At 40.2% G+C, this 16158-nt stretch overlaps 1 protein-coding gene across 1 annotated transcript in view; it reads right to left on the bottom strand.

Moving 5' to 3' along the window:
• The window catches only part of birc6 (baculoviral IAP repeat containing 6), a 110636-nt gene that overhangs the window by 18167 nt on the left and 76311 nt on the right, over nucleotides 1-16158 (bottom strand).

Raw genomic sequence — 16158 nt, 5'->3', positions numbered from 1 at the left:
ATCATATGGAAAAGTCACCTTATGACCATCTTATGAATGGACAAACAAGGAAACTTGTGGCATGCCTGTTTAAAGGGATAGTTTACTCAAATCGATTCTGTTAACATATACTCACCATTATGTCATTTTAAACCTATAAGACTTGCTTTCTTTAGCAAAACAGAAAAGATGCTGCTTTGAAGAATGTTTGAAACAGTTTTGGTTACCATTGACTTCCATTGTATGGAAACAAAAAAAAAAACAAAGAAAGAAAAAAAGACAGACATTTCATAAAATAACCCTTATGATGCAAAGAAGAAAGTAAGTCATACAGGTTTGCAACAAAATGAGGGTGCGTCAATGAATTTTCTTTTTTCTGTGAACTGTCCCTTTAAAAAAAACAACATAATAGCACAGAAAAGATACTTTGACTGTAGAAAGAAAAGTTAGGGGGTAAACAACTTTTTTACATTTTTTTTTAATTCAGACATGACCAAAAAACTCAATCTTCTTTTGAGTACGTTGAGATGCCAGAGGTTTGAGGCATGGAGGGCTCTTTGTGTATGCATTTCCTGTTTGGAGAAGGCACGATAATCCTTTTGTGGCACAGTGGAGTATTAAAGCCAGAACGAGGACAGTGAGAGAATAAAGGATGAGAGGGAACGAGACAGAGAGCGATTACTGAGGGTCTTCAAGCAAAACGCTATAATCAGGCTCATATTATCAGTGTGCAGTGAATGTAAGGAGCAGGAATACTGTGTGCATGTTTGTGTAACTTGTGTGTGTGTTTCTAAGAAGAAAGAGGAATTTCAAACGACTGAAGGAGCTCCATCAAAGGGTTTCGTTTGAGTGTGCGCCCACTTTGAGGACACCATAGATCAGAGAGCGTTTAGTGTGCGTGTTGTATCATCTCAATGTCAGTCTACGTTCCAGATTCTCCTCATGCCCTCCTCAGTTCAGACTGTTTCTCCTTCACTCTCATCTCATTTACAGACTAACTGATTTACTGCACACCAATCCTCCTCTCTAGCCCGCTCTCTCCCTCATCAGACATTCAGCTCCATGCTGGATTGGGTGGATGATAAACAATGTTAGTGAGAGCAGAGAGGACACATACGTCAGCTCCCCTGCCCTCCGTCGCCGTACGCAGAGAAGAGCGGAGATGGAGGAAGAGAGGAGGGAGGACACGGCAGGACAGGAGGAGAGAGGAGGGGAAAACCAGAGAAACGACAGAAGGAGAGAAGAGACAAGAAAGGCAAAGGAGAGATGGAGGGGGGAGAGAAGATCAGAAGGGACCAGAAAAGAGGAGGGGCAAATAGAACGGAGGAGAAGAGAGGGCAGACAACGCTAGAAAGGAGGAGAGGAAATGAGAAGGAAGGACAAAGCAGCAAAGAAGACAAGGACGGACAAGTGGAAAGGTGACCAGTAAGGAGAAGAGGCGAACAGAACGGAGGACAGGAGGAAAGGAGGAAGCAGAAGGAGAGGAGAGTAGAAATAAGGAGACTAGAAAGGAGGGAGGAGACAAGAGCAAAGGAGGAGAGAAGATGGGGAGGAGACCTGAAATAAGGAGAAGGGAGGAGAAAAGAAAAGAGAAAGCAGAGTAGAAGACCAGAAAAGATGTAAAAATAATAATAGAGCTGGAGAGAAGAGGAGAACCGAAAGGAGTAAAGAAGCAATCAGGATGGATTGGAGAAGACAAGAAAGGAGAGAGACAAAAGGAGACCACAAGAAGAACACAAAATAGAGGAGAAGAGATAATAGGAGAAAGGAGAAGAGACTAGAAAGAAGGAAAGGAAAGACAAAGGGGAGGAGAGAGGAAAACCGAAGAGGAGAGGCATTTAGATAAGAGGAGAAAACAAAAAGAGCAAAAAGCAGAAGAGAAGACCAGACAGGAGGAGAGAAAAAAAGAAGAAGAGGAGAGGAGAGGAGAGATTACATGACTACAGTCTTATGTCAAACTCCTCACAGCAGCTCTACAATATCATCCACCCATTCCCTCTTCCCCAGGAAAAGACTCTGAGGGTCACAGGTCATCTGGACTCAAGCTGAGCCTGATCCACAGCTCCACTGCTTTAAACGATTCTTCATTTGTACCAGAAGACCTTTATGGCTGACCTCTCCCCCCATCGGCTCACTGTCTAAGAAACAATACAGCCTCAAACACAAGCTTCGTGCTCTGTATGAGAGAGAGAGCCTCATGCACACTCAAGAGACATCTTAAAAACAGCCGCTTCCCCTCATCTTCAAAAAACACTCTCCTCTAATTAGCTCACACAGGTCACAACCTTAATGAGAAAATACAAAAGAAATGTTGAAGGCAAAAGCAAACAAAAAAAACTCTTCATCCATTTCAAACGGGCATATCATAGAATTCAGGATGTTGTTCTTGATCTTTTAAAGAAAGAATTTAAAGTACTAGATAGAGATTCTCATTGCAATGTTTTTTTTTTCTTCCCTCCATTTCTGTAACTTGATGGAGTTTGGGGGTTCCTTGTCACAGTTGCCTTTAGCTTCCTTAGTTGGGGTCTAAAAGACGCTTTCAGTAATATTATTAATTTCATGGCACTGACGCTTTTGGGTGAGGACAAAACTTGAAGCGAATTGAGCTGAATAATGACACTATAGTCTTCTGTAGAGCTGCTTAATAGCCAAATCTAATTTGTTCATATTTAATGAATTTGCCAAATCGTTACTGAACTCAATTTAACTGTAAACTACCTTTCACAAATTTGGGGTAGGTAAGTTTCCTATGCTCACCCAAGGCTGCATTTATTTGATTAAAAATATAGTAAAATTGTGAAATATTACAATTTAAAATACTTTTATATTTGAATATATTTCAAAACGTAATTATAAACTGTGATGGCAGAGCTGAATTTTCAATATCATTACTCCAGTCTTCAGTGTCACATGATCCTTCAGAAATCATACTAATATGCTGATTTGCTGCTCAAGAAACATTTAATATTATTAATGTTAAAAGCTGTGCTGCTTAATATTTAGTAGTTAGTTTACTACACCCCACTTCACAGGCCCCATTCACATATGAGAAACATGTAGTACTCAGAATAAACATTAGGGGTGCGCAGTGTGTGTGTGTGTGTGTGTGTGTGTGTGTGTGTGTGTGTGTGTGTGTGTGTGTGTGTGTGTGTGTGTGTGAGACAGTTCTCTGAGCATGTGGTAGAAACTCTTTGTCACCATGACAACAAAGATCTTGAGGACAGGCGGGACAAGACACACCAGCAACAGCACAGAAATGCACACTTGCTTTTTGCCTCGTGGGTTGGTTAAAATTTAATCTGGTTATTTACAACATGCAGAAATGCATAACTGTTCATGACACGCAGATGAAGAGAGCGAGACAAAAAATACCCTCTAATATGACTCCACTGTGTGTGTGCGCACATTTATTTTGGTGTGTTTGAAGTAACACTAGCACACTTTTGTTGAAGTAAATCAGGCTGACAGGAGTCTGATTTTAAATGCCGCTTTGCAGAGCGGAACTGGGCCTCGAGTCTAATGACTGACACAAAAATCATGCTTCCCAAATCATTCAGGGCACAAGAGTCCTCCGCCTGTCTGGAGTGTGTGAGTGAGTGAGCGAGCGAGCGAGAATCCTTCACATGAGGGCCAGCTGGAAAGCAAGACACAACATGCAGCAAGAGCTCAGAGAAGCGCTCCATCAATAATGCAAGAGAACGAGGAATAAAACAAGACGAGCGCTGCTGCATCTCCCTTTCACACTTCTGCATCTCTCTAGCACTGAGACACAGGACACGGACTGATGGCACAACCGGACCACTGACTCAACACACTGAAGAGAACATCGCCTGATCCATGTGCCAAATACACAAGGAAAATAAAAGAGAGCAGTGAGTCAAAGGAGGAGAAAGATAGAGGATTATTCATATGCTTTTATGCAGGCCATATTCATATGCCCATGCCTCCATTAGACACCACACCTTATTTTAAAATGTGCAAAACAGAGATGCCACAATATTAAAATTCAGTTTGAAACAAATAAACCGATAATTATTTTCATGTTTTGGCTGACAACACGTAAAGGGTTGATATAAAAAAATTCTAATAAATAAAAATAAAGAATCAAAAACTAAAATCAATTGGTTTAAATGCTACTAGTGAAATATGCATGAGTATGAAAAAAATGTATTCATTATATATTCATTATTTGCTAATGATCACATTTAATAGTATTCAGTGTTGGGAAGATTACTTTGGAAATGTAATAGGTTACAGATTACAAGTTACCCTACTTAAAAAGTAATAAGTAGTGTAACTTTTCAATTACTTTAATAAAGTAATGTAACTGATTACTTTTTTATTACTTTTCTAAATTTCTAATGCGTTCAACTGTTAATAATTTTCAAATATGTAAAGCAGACAGGGTTAACCTTACTCAACACCGATTACTGTCAGACTTTCAAAATCCTTCATCACTTGAATTAAGATTATAATATTTTAATTTTAAAGGAGACATTGGATGCCAAATATCTTCATTTGCATATAAATGTGTCTTGGCAGTGTGTGAACATAACCACCCTACAATGATAACAATTTCAAAATGATAAAAAGCCCTTTTTTAATCCCCCAAAAACCTGAACAGTCTCAATTATCAAGCCATTTTGATTTTGGAGTGAATAATCAGCGCTCTCTTCCACCTTCAGTACCACGACTGAGGTGAGACCCTTGAGCAAGGCACCAAACCCCCAACTGCTCCCCGGGCGCCGCAGCAATATGATTGCCCACTGCTCCGGGTGTGTGTTCACTGTGTGTGTGTGTGTGTGTGTGTGTGCACACTTGGATGGGTTAAATGTAGAGCACAAATTCCGAGTATGGGTCACCATACTTGGCCACACGTCACTTCACTTTCACTAAATTTGTTTATGTCTGGCTGTGCAAATCATTTTGCTCCAGACTCTTTTCTGAATGAGGGACAATTCAAGGCAGGTTTTGTTAAAAAGTTGGAGGATGGAGCTCAAGGATGGAGCAGTACCCATTGTTCATGATCCAGCTGCACCTCCATCTGAAAAATTGGTGTTTCATATTTTAGAGCAGTCACTGCAATTTATGAAAGAAATCAATTAAATCTGTATGTGGGAGTGTGTGTGAAAATAATCAGATGTAACCCCCTTTGTAATCCTTAACATTTTTCATAAGTAACTATAATTTAATTACACATTTTTTCTTAGTAACTAAGTAATTACAATTACTTTTTTTGTAATTAAATTACGTAATTCCGTTACATGTAACTAGTTACTCCCCAACACTGACAGTATTACATTATTAGTGTTTTTAAAGATTAACTTGAAGTCAAAGTTAGATAAGTCATTTAAATGCAGAAATAGGCAAAATGAGTATGAATAATTAAATATCCATTACTGACCGATACTATCAAAAAAAAAAGGCTCATCTCAGCGGATAACCAATATAAATGTACAGATATATCATGTAGAAGTAACTAACTTTAATAACCGTTCAAAAGTTTGAGAACATTAAGAATTTTTTTTTAAAGAAATTAATACTTTTAATCAGAAAGGACACATACAATTTATCAAATTTGACAGAACGCATATATAATGTGACAAAGGATTTCTATTTAAAAAAATTCTTTGAACTGTGTATTCATCAAGAATCCTGGAAAAAAAATGTATCAAGGTTTTAGGAAAATGCAGCACAACTCGTCAACATTTCTAATAACAAATGTTTCTTGAGCACCTAATTTATCAAATAAATGCAGCTCTGGTGAAGTAAAAAAAAAAAAACAAGCTTTTGAATGGTAGTGGACATAACTACTAAATGGACAGGCCTGCTATTTAAAGTGGTCATCGAATGCCCATTTTCCAAAAGTTTATATGATTCTTTAGGGTCTTAATGAATAGTCTGTAACAGTTTAGTTAAAATTTCTCAACGGTAGTGTAAAAAAAACACCTTTTTAAACCTGTCAAAAACAGCTCTTGTCAGAGCAAGCCGTTTTGTAGCATTTTCCTTTAAATGTTAATGAGCTCTGCTGACCCCGCCCCTCTCTTCCGAGCCGCTCTCTGAGGGACTGTTTACTTTAGCCGCATTAATCTGAAACTTTTTAATTAGCACATTAGCACATGGCGGGTCTGAGTTAAGACACCAGTGCAGTCTGTGCTAAAATGCTACTGTCAATCAAACTATCGTGGGAGCGGCCTTTGTCCGTGTGACGTCACACAGAGATAGTCTTGATTTGAGAAAGGGGTAAAGATTTTAGTAGATTCAAAAAAAAAAAAAACACTGGGTGGATTTTTATCATTATAGGGTGGTTGTGTACACACACTGCCAACACACATTTTAGTTCAAACAACTTGTAAAAGTGCATGTAGAATTATATGACCCCTTTAAGGTTGGATACAACAATTCACTCATTGTTCCAGTACAACAACAAAACCAAAAGCATTGGCAGAATGAGCCTAGATTCAAAATGCCACACTTTTTGGATTCAATCCAGCTGACCCCAGAAATTACAATGAACGGTGGTGGCTCGCAAAGTTACTTAAACACGTGGAGTCAGCCAGCAGACACTTTGGTGCCTGAACAATCTGATTGTGGGCATTAACATCCACACCCTCATGAGAAAGTGGCACCCTTCCAGACGTTTATGTACGAGTCACTTAAAGGAGGTCTCGGCACAGAACAAAAGCTGTAATTTCCAGGAAAATAGTCTTGTATCTGAGGAAGCCCTGTGCCAGCAGAGGCTGTTTATGCACAAGGATGTTTGATTGAGCTAATGGCGACGACCACAGGGCTGTAATTTTCCTCCTCTGCGAAGCTGCTATAAAACCTTCAGCTAACGGAAGGATAACAAAGCGCATTCTTCCCTTTCTGCATCATTTAAAGCCACTAAATCATTCAGAGCGTTTCTCTCATCTGAAGAGGACTCAGTTTCTCAAAGGCTCTAATGACACTGCGTCTGTCTACTGATGAGGGCAGGATTTTGGACAGCAGGCTGACCAGCTGATATAAATGTCCCAAAAAAAGTAGGGGAAAAAAAACCTACACTAACGTTCAAAAGTTTGGTAGAAGTTTCTTATCCTCATTAAGGCTGCATTTTTTTGACAAAAATAAAATAAAAATAATTTTGTTCTGAAAACCCTGATACAGGATTCTGGAATGAATAGACAGTTTACAAGAAAAAGTATTTATTTGAAATGAAAATATTTTGTAACTTATAAGTGTTTTAATGTCATATCTCATCAATTCAATGCATTCTTACTGAATATAAATACTTAAAATAAATAAAACTCTTGACCCAAAACTTTTTAACTGTTTTATTTCTGATGTAGAGCCATGGTTAAAAATTGTGCCCACATTACCAGCATAACTATCCAAACCAGTATAAACCAGTTTTAAAAACAGCATCCAACAGTCCATATACCAAAGTCGACTGAAGGCTAACGAAGCTAAAATAATCTTGTGGTCCAGTCACTTTCTGTGACTGCTTCATTTTAATGACATACAATTCCTGTCCTCCCATCCTTCCTTACACTCCTCCATTCTCATTCCTTTATCCAATTTAGCTTCCGTGCACCCATCCAGGTAAAAAGGGGGGCATCTATCTCTCTCCATGCAGGAGGGTGTAATTAATTTTGACAAGCCCTCTGACTGACATTTGCCATTTGTGTGGGCACACACACGCTGTCAAAGAGCTTTGGAGAGAGGAGAATATGACTTTACAAAGGGCACCTGTTCAAATGAGCAGAATGAGATATATTAATACATCACAGCTGAGAGGAAACAGGCTGAATCTTATTACACACCTTCGCTACAAACATCTTAATGAGAAAAAGAAACCGCACACTCAAAACAAACAAAACTCAGCAAGAGAGCAATAATTAATGAGTCTCACAGGTTTTGACTGTTGTTCAGAGTTTGTCCTCTATAATGATCCTGGTGGAGATTTAGAGATGAAAAAAATGTGAAAAAGGCAGGAATGTGCATCGGATGAGTGCACACACATCCATTAAAAGGTTTCCGAGACATCACTCACTCTCTCCGTTTTTGGCGTTTGATAGAGGGGCGTATGAACGCATCCTGCAGGATGTTGCGGCAGGTTTGAAAAGCTTGTCAGCGCTGACCCAATTCACTGATGTCCATTTCTGAGAGTCTCAGCAGAACCTTGCTCAAGGTCTGTATTACACCAACTGCTGTTTTAAAAGCTACATATAAACACACTCTACTAGATTCAAGACTGGGGATGCATCTGAATAATGGTCACTGAAAATTTGGGTCCAAAGATGCCAAAAAATTGAAAAGTCAATAATCTGATTATTTTAGTACTGTTACTTTTTTTATACAAACAATAATAGAGTATGAATATAAGACAATTTCCTGGCCATTCTATTCCATATAATGAAAGTGAACAAGGAATGGGACTGTCAAGCTGCAAATGTAATATATATATTTAATTAAACATTTTGAAAAATGTAAAAATTGTAAACAAATACATTTTCGTTATTATAAACGTAAATTGTTGCAGTGAATTGAATGAACACAAAGAATTAAGTATGAACGATTTTACAAATGATTCTGAACAAATTCGAAATGTTCTTATTTCAAGAATAAGGCCTTTTATTACAATAAACTTAATACAGAAGCTATATTATTTTTGTAGATTTTACGACGAGTTAACCTTGCTTCCTAAGTTTATCAGAGGTTAAAGGAAGCACTCTGTCTTAAGCGATTTGAATCAGATACTAATATAAGATCAATATCAGAACACAAGCAGATCTTCTAGTTTTAATATTCGTAATATTATGGTCACACGCACATACAGTAATGAGATCGCTCCATAATCGCCCACCACCGGCTGTCAGCTCGATGATTATATGATCCACAGCTCCAGAGAGAGAAAATTACAAACAAATAAATGAATATAAACAACGGCTCATTGACAGAAACTCCACTTAGAGCAGATGAAAAAAAAAAAATCCTGCCTCTTTCTTCATGGCTTCTAACCCGCCAGGTTCAGTCTGATCCGTTTTAAATGTTCTGGCACGGCACTGAGAACCCAGGACCGAGGGAATTCAACCACATGATAATTTCATTTAATTGGCCTGTGCGATAATTTCTGCACATTATAGTGACTGAAATGTGCCGATACTAATTATCAAAGAGAGAGAAAGCTATAGAGAGAGAACAAAAGATTTAGAGGGGGGTGTGTGTTCCTGAGATGAGACATGCTCTCAGATAATTATGATGAAGATGATTGAAGGAAATAAAGTTCATAATCATTCATTTTTGGTTATGGAATCTCGTAACACACACAGCACCTCTGGAAGCATCAGGATGAAACACTGACAATGAAGTTCTACAGCAGAGATTATTTATCATTTATGATCTAAGAATACGCATTTCAAAAAAACGCATTTGTTTCATGACAATAAAATAAAATAAATTTCACAGTTGTTCTGCAGGCCATTTTGAAGAATAATGTGGGCAAAGTCTGTGTTTCCATAGAAAGCAAAGATCTACTGCTTTAAAAACTTGAAGTTCCAAGAAATTGGTTTAAGAATCAATACAAACATATTATAAAAATGTCGAGAAAGATTCAAAACTTAACTTTTCAAGATTCAATCAATTCCCAATGACAAAAATATAATCTTCCATTTTTTCCTCTTTGAATATAATCTTTCTATAGATTCTACAGTAAACTACATTCTCTCAGACCACTCACTTTGGCTCCTTATGCCTAAAGGTAAAGCCTTTTATTGACCACCTGTAATTGTGCACCTTCCCAGAGGTCAGGATTATTTCAGATTGAAACCGTAAATAATTGATCTGGCTTTGCTGAGGTTCGAGGGCTGCTAGAGGTAAACCAACTTATTTATGTAGCACATAACACTGATATATGATTTTATTTGACTGGATGTGGCAGGGAAGGAGTGTATACAGATCCTCTATTCTGCCCCGTCCATTCAAATGTTAATGTGGACAATGAGGTTGATACTTTATTAACACACCAATGGACAGGAGATCAGATAAGAGCAGGACGGAGAATCATAAAACACAGAGAAAACAATGGTCAGAAGTACACGAGGAGGAGGAGGGGAGGTTGTGTTGTATTTTATTTCCACTGATGGTGAGTAAGGAAACAAGAATCATTCTCCTCAAGGGTCAGAGTGAGTCAGTGCACAGTGTTCACGGTAGCTTGCCTTTGAGTTTCAAGTAGACGCTGTAGACGAGGATTACAAGAAAACAAGATGCCATTTTTCACACTCCAGCTCCAAAGCTGTCAGCATTAAAAGGCCACTTAAAGACATTTATTTACTATGAGGGGCCCGTGATCAAAAGTTCAAGGACAAACTTCATTTAAAATGTCAATGAGATATATTTCTAAACTGTCCTATAAAAGATGTTCTTGCATCTTCTTCACAATATGGCTTTTTTTTTCTTTTTTATTATTTTTAAAAGATTTAATTTTGGAATTTTTGCCATTATGATAGGATAGATCAGAGCTGATAGGAAGCAAAGAGGGAGACAGGTAGGGGGCAGATCAGGAAAGGTCCTCGAGTCGGGATTCGAACTCGGGATGCCCGTAGCGCAATGGCGCTGTATGTCGGCACGCTGCCCACAAGGCTATTGACACTAACCAATAATGACTTCTTAACGAGTTATTTAATTTAGTCTTTTGACATGTTTCACAGTAGAAATATGTAAAAATCCTTAAAACATAATGCTGCATAAAATATTAAGACTTATTTTCATAGATTTTACCTTGAATTTACTTTGTCTTACCGAACTGGCAATTCTTTTCCCAATTGTTCTTAAGTTGTTTATACTTTAAGAAAAGGAAAAAATGGACAGTGCAAGATGTCAAAACACACATTTGTTAAATATACATGCTTTAAACAATTGTTTCTTAAGAAGTGTTGCTTTAATTTATTTTGTTTCAAGAATTTTGTGTGTAAAATCAAAATAGTTTGAGAAAATTGCTGTACTTCCTCTTTAAAAAAAAAAAAGTGTGCATCAGCCAATAGGTTAGCAGACAAGTTCTGAAACATTAAGCCTTAAGTGTTTATGTAGCCATCACATATCCATATCCATTCATATCCAGCTCGCAACATTTTCTATCCTTTTAGCCCTAATCTCTCATCATTTCCATGCCTATTATACTCTGCTATCACTGCCAATAAAAACAGAAACACAATAAAAAATGTCTATGCACATAGGCTTTCGCGGTCTTAGTGTTGTTTCCTAAGAGTATACTTTCTGAAAAAGGACAAAAACTGGATGATCAAAAAAGCCTGAAAAATAGTCTGGGATCATCAATAATCAGGAGACTTCATGATGGTTTTGTCTACATACGTGATCTATCAAATCCCAAATATAAATTCGGGCCACCATCCCACACCTGTCCATTAGGATCGTTCTCCTCATCTCTGAGTAGCTCTACATTGTTCTTGGCAATAAAGACATTTGACGTGTAAGCCTCCTCGCCGCCCACCCTCCCGATCTCCCTCGCTCGCTCTGTTTCCGCGGTTACCAGTCGCTCTGCTTGGTTATGCAATGCACGCCGCTTTCAGGCTCCGAGACGGGACCTATAACCACACAACTGCCATCGGCTACAGACAGAGAACGGCAGGGTGGGGAGCTCGCAGCCTCAGGTCGGCGATCTGCCAAGCATCCGGAGGAGTTTGCGCGCATCTGTAGCACTTCTACACCCACGGAAAAAGAGGAGCGCAAAAGAAGAAGGGAAAGAAATCGCGGAGGAGGCAAAGGAGAGAAGGTGGGGGTCGGTATTGGTTACAAATGCTGAGAAGCCCTGCTTTCAGATGCTAAAAGGGTCAGATAGACAAGAGTGACAGAGCAGAGAACGAGAGTGTGTGACAGCGAGAAGGAGGGGAGAGAAAGGAGGGGAGACCGAGCCGAAGAGTGATTTCTTTTTTTTTTTTTTTTTTTTTTTAAGTAAAAGGAAAGAGAGAGAACAAGAAAGAGGGGGGGGGGGGGAGCAGATCTCCAAGCATCTCTTGAATGAAAGGTGTAAGGCGTTCAAGCAAAGAATAAAAAAAATAACGCGGAGAAGCATAAAACAATATCTGAATGAGCGTGGAACAAAAGGAAGGGCTGGTGATACATAAGGAGGCTGGAATACTGACACAGAAAGAGCGAGAGAAAGCCAGAGGGAGAGGGAGAGAGAGCGAGAACGAAGGGGAGGGACGTTGGGGACTGAGATTGTTGTCTGCGTAACGCACACGGCTCAACGAGATGCTGTTGTAGACCTACTCTTTCTCCCACTTTCTCTCTCTCCACCTCTCAATTCTCCTCCTTTACGGTATTAGGGACATCGGACGGTTGGCCAGCTGGCCCTCATGTTGCTGCCAGCCCAGATATGCCTCTCCTGTGATGAGCCCACAGCATGCTGGATCTTCCCCCAGATCTCCCACGCCGTAGGGTAAGACTCCCTGTTTTCTTGCTATACTTTCTGTTTTCCATCTTGCTTTCCATGTGTGTCAGTCAGTCTGTGTACCTGCTTTCTTGTCCACTTCGCTGAGCTGTACGTTTGGCCCCAGGCTGCTTATCGAGGTTGATGTTCTTGTACCTAGCTGTAGGAACCTGGATGTATATGCTTCTATGTCTGCTCCAACGAATGTGGCACCATAAACCATGACGGGATGAGAAAAGAGAAATCGTTTAGTGTGCGTAGCAGAAGCGAACAGCAAGTGAGAAGGTTTAAACGTACAGTAAATCATCTCAGCTGCCGAGAGTCACCCTGTTGTAGCAGCTCCGCAGGGAAATATCATTTTCTGAGGGGGAAATCCATCACAGAGGTGGGGGTAGACATCCTCTTTTGTGTTCATTACGCCACACTCGCAGCTGAGCAATCAGCAGAGACGGAAATCTCACCCTCCGTGCTGCTCCACCGAGCGTTCGGTCTGGCCTCTGGATGAGCGCTTCTGGTGGCCGCCAAACAGAGGCTTCCATGTCTTGTTGATTGTTTGTCTCATGCTGCTCTCCTGTTTCTCCACAGATAAGCACCCTGGAGACAGAGGTGGGGGGGTCAGAATGGGGACGACCACCGTCAGTATAGAGGAGGTTCGGGCGCAAGAGGGTAAAGAGGAGCGAGAGGAGTCCATCTTGGCCCTGCTGGGGATCATTGGCACCTTCTTGAACCTCTTCGTCATCGTGTTTGTTTACATCTACACTACTCTGTGAGGAGGAGGATCCATACGGGTTGAGAGCAGGTTAGGGGCGTTGTGCAACGGAGACATGACAGAAGGGTTGACATCTCACAGAGAAGAACGTGGAAGATGACACTGGGCAGCTCAGGACAGGGAAAGTGATGCTTGCTCTTGACCTCTGGCCCCTTACGGATATATCTCTCAATGGGATGGACATCTGTTTAACGCAGATCTTTGGACACATGGACTCAGATTCTTGGATTTGTACTCTTGTAGGACGTGGTCATGGGCCAAGGGACCTTGAGTTTCCCCGGTGGTGGGAATTACATCGAGCACTGCCTGGCTTCAATTACAAGGACACACGTACGCAGAAAGAGCCTATTGGTCAAACACAAGAACATCACAGGGCGACCGAACGGCACCTTCCGAACTTATCCACCAATAGAAAGAGCTCTGCAATAAAACGGAATTCTGAAATATTTTTCTACTGAGAACAAAAGAGAGAATGAGACAGTCCGAGACACATCTGCAGGTTCGAAAAGCTGGACCTTGTGGGAACAGGCAGTTCGGTGACATTTGGACACTTTCACTACAGTTCCTCCTCCTTTCTGAATGGTGGCAGGAAGATAAACAGACAAATATGAGTGTGCGTGTGTGTTTTCTGTCTGAATTGAGTGCGGTGTCAGACACATTGTTTCTGTGCAAAGGAAAAAGCTTTTGTATTGATACATGATTACATACTAGATGTACTGTGCCATAGGGAATCTAATCAATAAAATGATATTCTATGGATCGGGATGTTGTGAATGGCATGCATGTGTGAGAAAAATGCTTTAGCTGTATCAGATGGTCTTGTTTCAACAAGACCAGAGCTGACCAATCACGTATGTGCTGCCCTGCACGTCTTTGGGTGTGAGTCATGCATTTGGGTTTTTGAGTGTTAGTAGAGCTCAGTGCACCATAAAGACAGGCAGGTAAAATAACAAACAGTTGTGAAAAGGGAAAAAGGGAGGAGGAGGTTGGGGCAGAGATGGTTACTAAGCGTCGCTATTTTCATCCGTCTTTCCCAGTGGTGATGGAAGTGTTTTTAAGCCCTTTGAGTAAGCAGAGGTCAGTTTCCTGTCACATGTGATAAGAGAGTGGTAGAGATGGTTGATGGGAGCTTCATGCATGAGAATGAGGCTTCAGAATGTGCTCTAAACAGCCTCCAACTCGCGCACACACCAACCAATACCAACAAGCCTGAAAATGTGTGCATGTGATTGATTATTTTTATTTTTTACTTTTGGCAAGAAAAGGGTTGTGTTTCTGTGTGAGTGTGTTTGCCCTCTATTCGAGTGCGTTCCGATACGTCACACTGAAATGTGCTCCGAAAAATCTGCCTGCGGAAATGTTAGCAGGGCTTTACGCTTAGTCTCAGGTCCCTCAATAAATTCCAAAGCCACAGGGCACTGCTGTAATAAAGGCCTGCGCTGTAAATCAGCATGTACCTGCAGGGCTTATCATCAAATACAAATCCCCACTACAACGGCTCTGTTTAAACCAGCTCTCAGACCAGAGGAAAACCTCTCTACATGCACCTGCGGATCAGTGTAAACACTTTACACCAGCTCTCAGATTAGTTCAAACCCTCTAAACCAGTTCTTAGATCCTGTTTGCATACACTCTAAAAGTTAATTTTCAGTCAGTAATTAGCCTTTTTGTCATATAAACGACTGACCGAAATCGTACCATACTGTTTTTCATATTAATCAGACTACAATTGCTTTTTGCACCCAAAGATTGAGGTAACACGTATTTACCTCTTTAAATATTCAGTTATGCATTGGACAAGTGGATAAAGACTGCAGCAAGACTACAAAAAACTGCTGTTGCTTAATTATAAATGTAGGCTACATGTAAACATACTTAGAGAAGAGCAAAACCATCAACCAACAAGCCTAAAATCTGTGTAAACCCTCTCTCAAGATTAAATTAAACCCTCTACACCTGCAAGAAGCACCCAGTATAGCCTCCTTCGCCAATCCTAAGAGCTTAACCAAACCTCAGAGCAATATAAATAACGCACTTCCAGCATTTTGATGGACATGGCCTCCTGACACAAACGTATGAATAAGGAACTTATGATTCAGTTCAGATACAGCTTGCAGGCGTAATGCAGGGGGATGTGTGTTTCCTGGGGTCAACAGTCTTGTGTATGCCGCCCACGTGAGGTTTACACGTGACACGGTGGTCAAAGACATATGAATCACAACTGCTTTATTCACATATCTGCTCTTCACAGACCAATATCTCAACACAGAGACACAGACTAAACAAAACATTACCTTCACCACCTTTCGTACAGGAGCTCTGTTCCAAACCCCAGTAAACTGCTTCTCGTCCTACATAGAAGCATCCTTAACCATCATGATGCTTCATTAACTTCTACATAGGTTACAAGTCAAAAATTCTAATAAGCATAATTAAATTTTTTTTGGTTTGCATCTCAATGCATTCTGGGACTGCCTTTTCTGCAAAGGGTATAATCAACAGCTCCTTTGAATGTAGCTAAAACGAGGTGGCATAATTGAAGAGGCTACCTAAAAGTCTTAACTTCAAAAGCACAGCAATGATGCCTTAAAATGTCTCCATAGGCAGACCACCACTATAGATAAATAAAGAGATGGAGAGAACAGGGAGCCATATTGAGGGGGTGGGAGAAGAGATGAACAAGAGAACACAGTGATAATTTCTATTTACACTCAGGGAAAAGACTCTAGCACCTCAAAAACCTGCCCTATTTAATGACTGCACCACGTCAGCACTGTTTCAAACACACACGAACATTACATGAGCCTTACAGCATATGTCAGGGGTGCCGTGTGTAGGCGAGTGTGATATCCCTGTAATGAAAACAGCTTTCAAGGGACTATGAAATAAACAACAGAGAGCAACTGCATGTCCTACAGACCCATATTAACACAAATGCTTGAGCTTTTGTACATATAAACAATGCTAAATGAGGAGGATTTTT

Source organism: Onychostoma macrolepis, chromosome 17 (assembly GCF_012432095.1).
Source record: "Onychostoma macrolepis isolate SWU-2019 chromosome 17, ASM1243209v1, whole genome shotgun sequence".
Lineage (NCBI taxonomy): Eukaryota > Metazoa > Chordata > Actinopteri > Cypriniformes > Cyprinidae > Onychostoma > Onychostoma macrolepis.
Note: the sequence above shows the minus strand (reverse complement) of the source record. Positions and strands in the feature narration are given on the sequence as shown.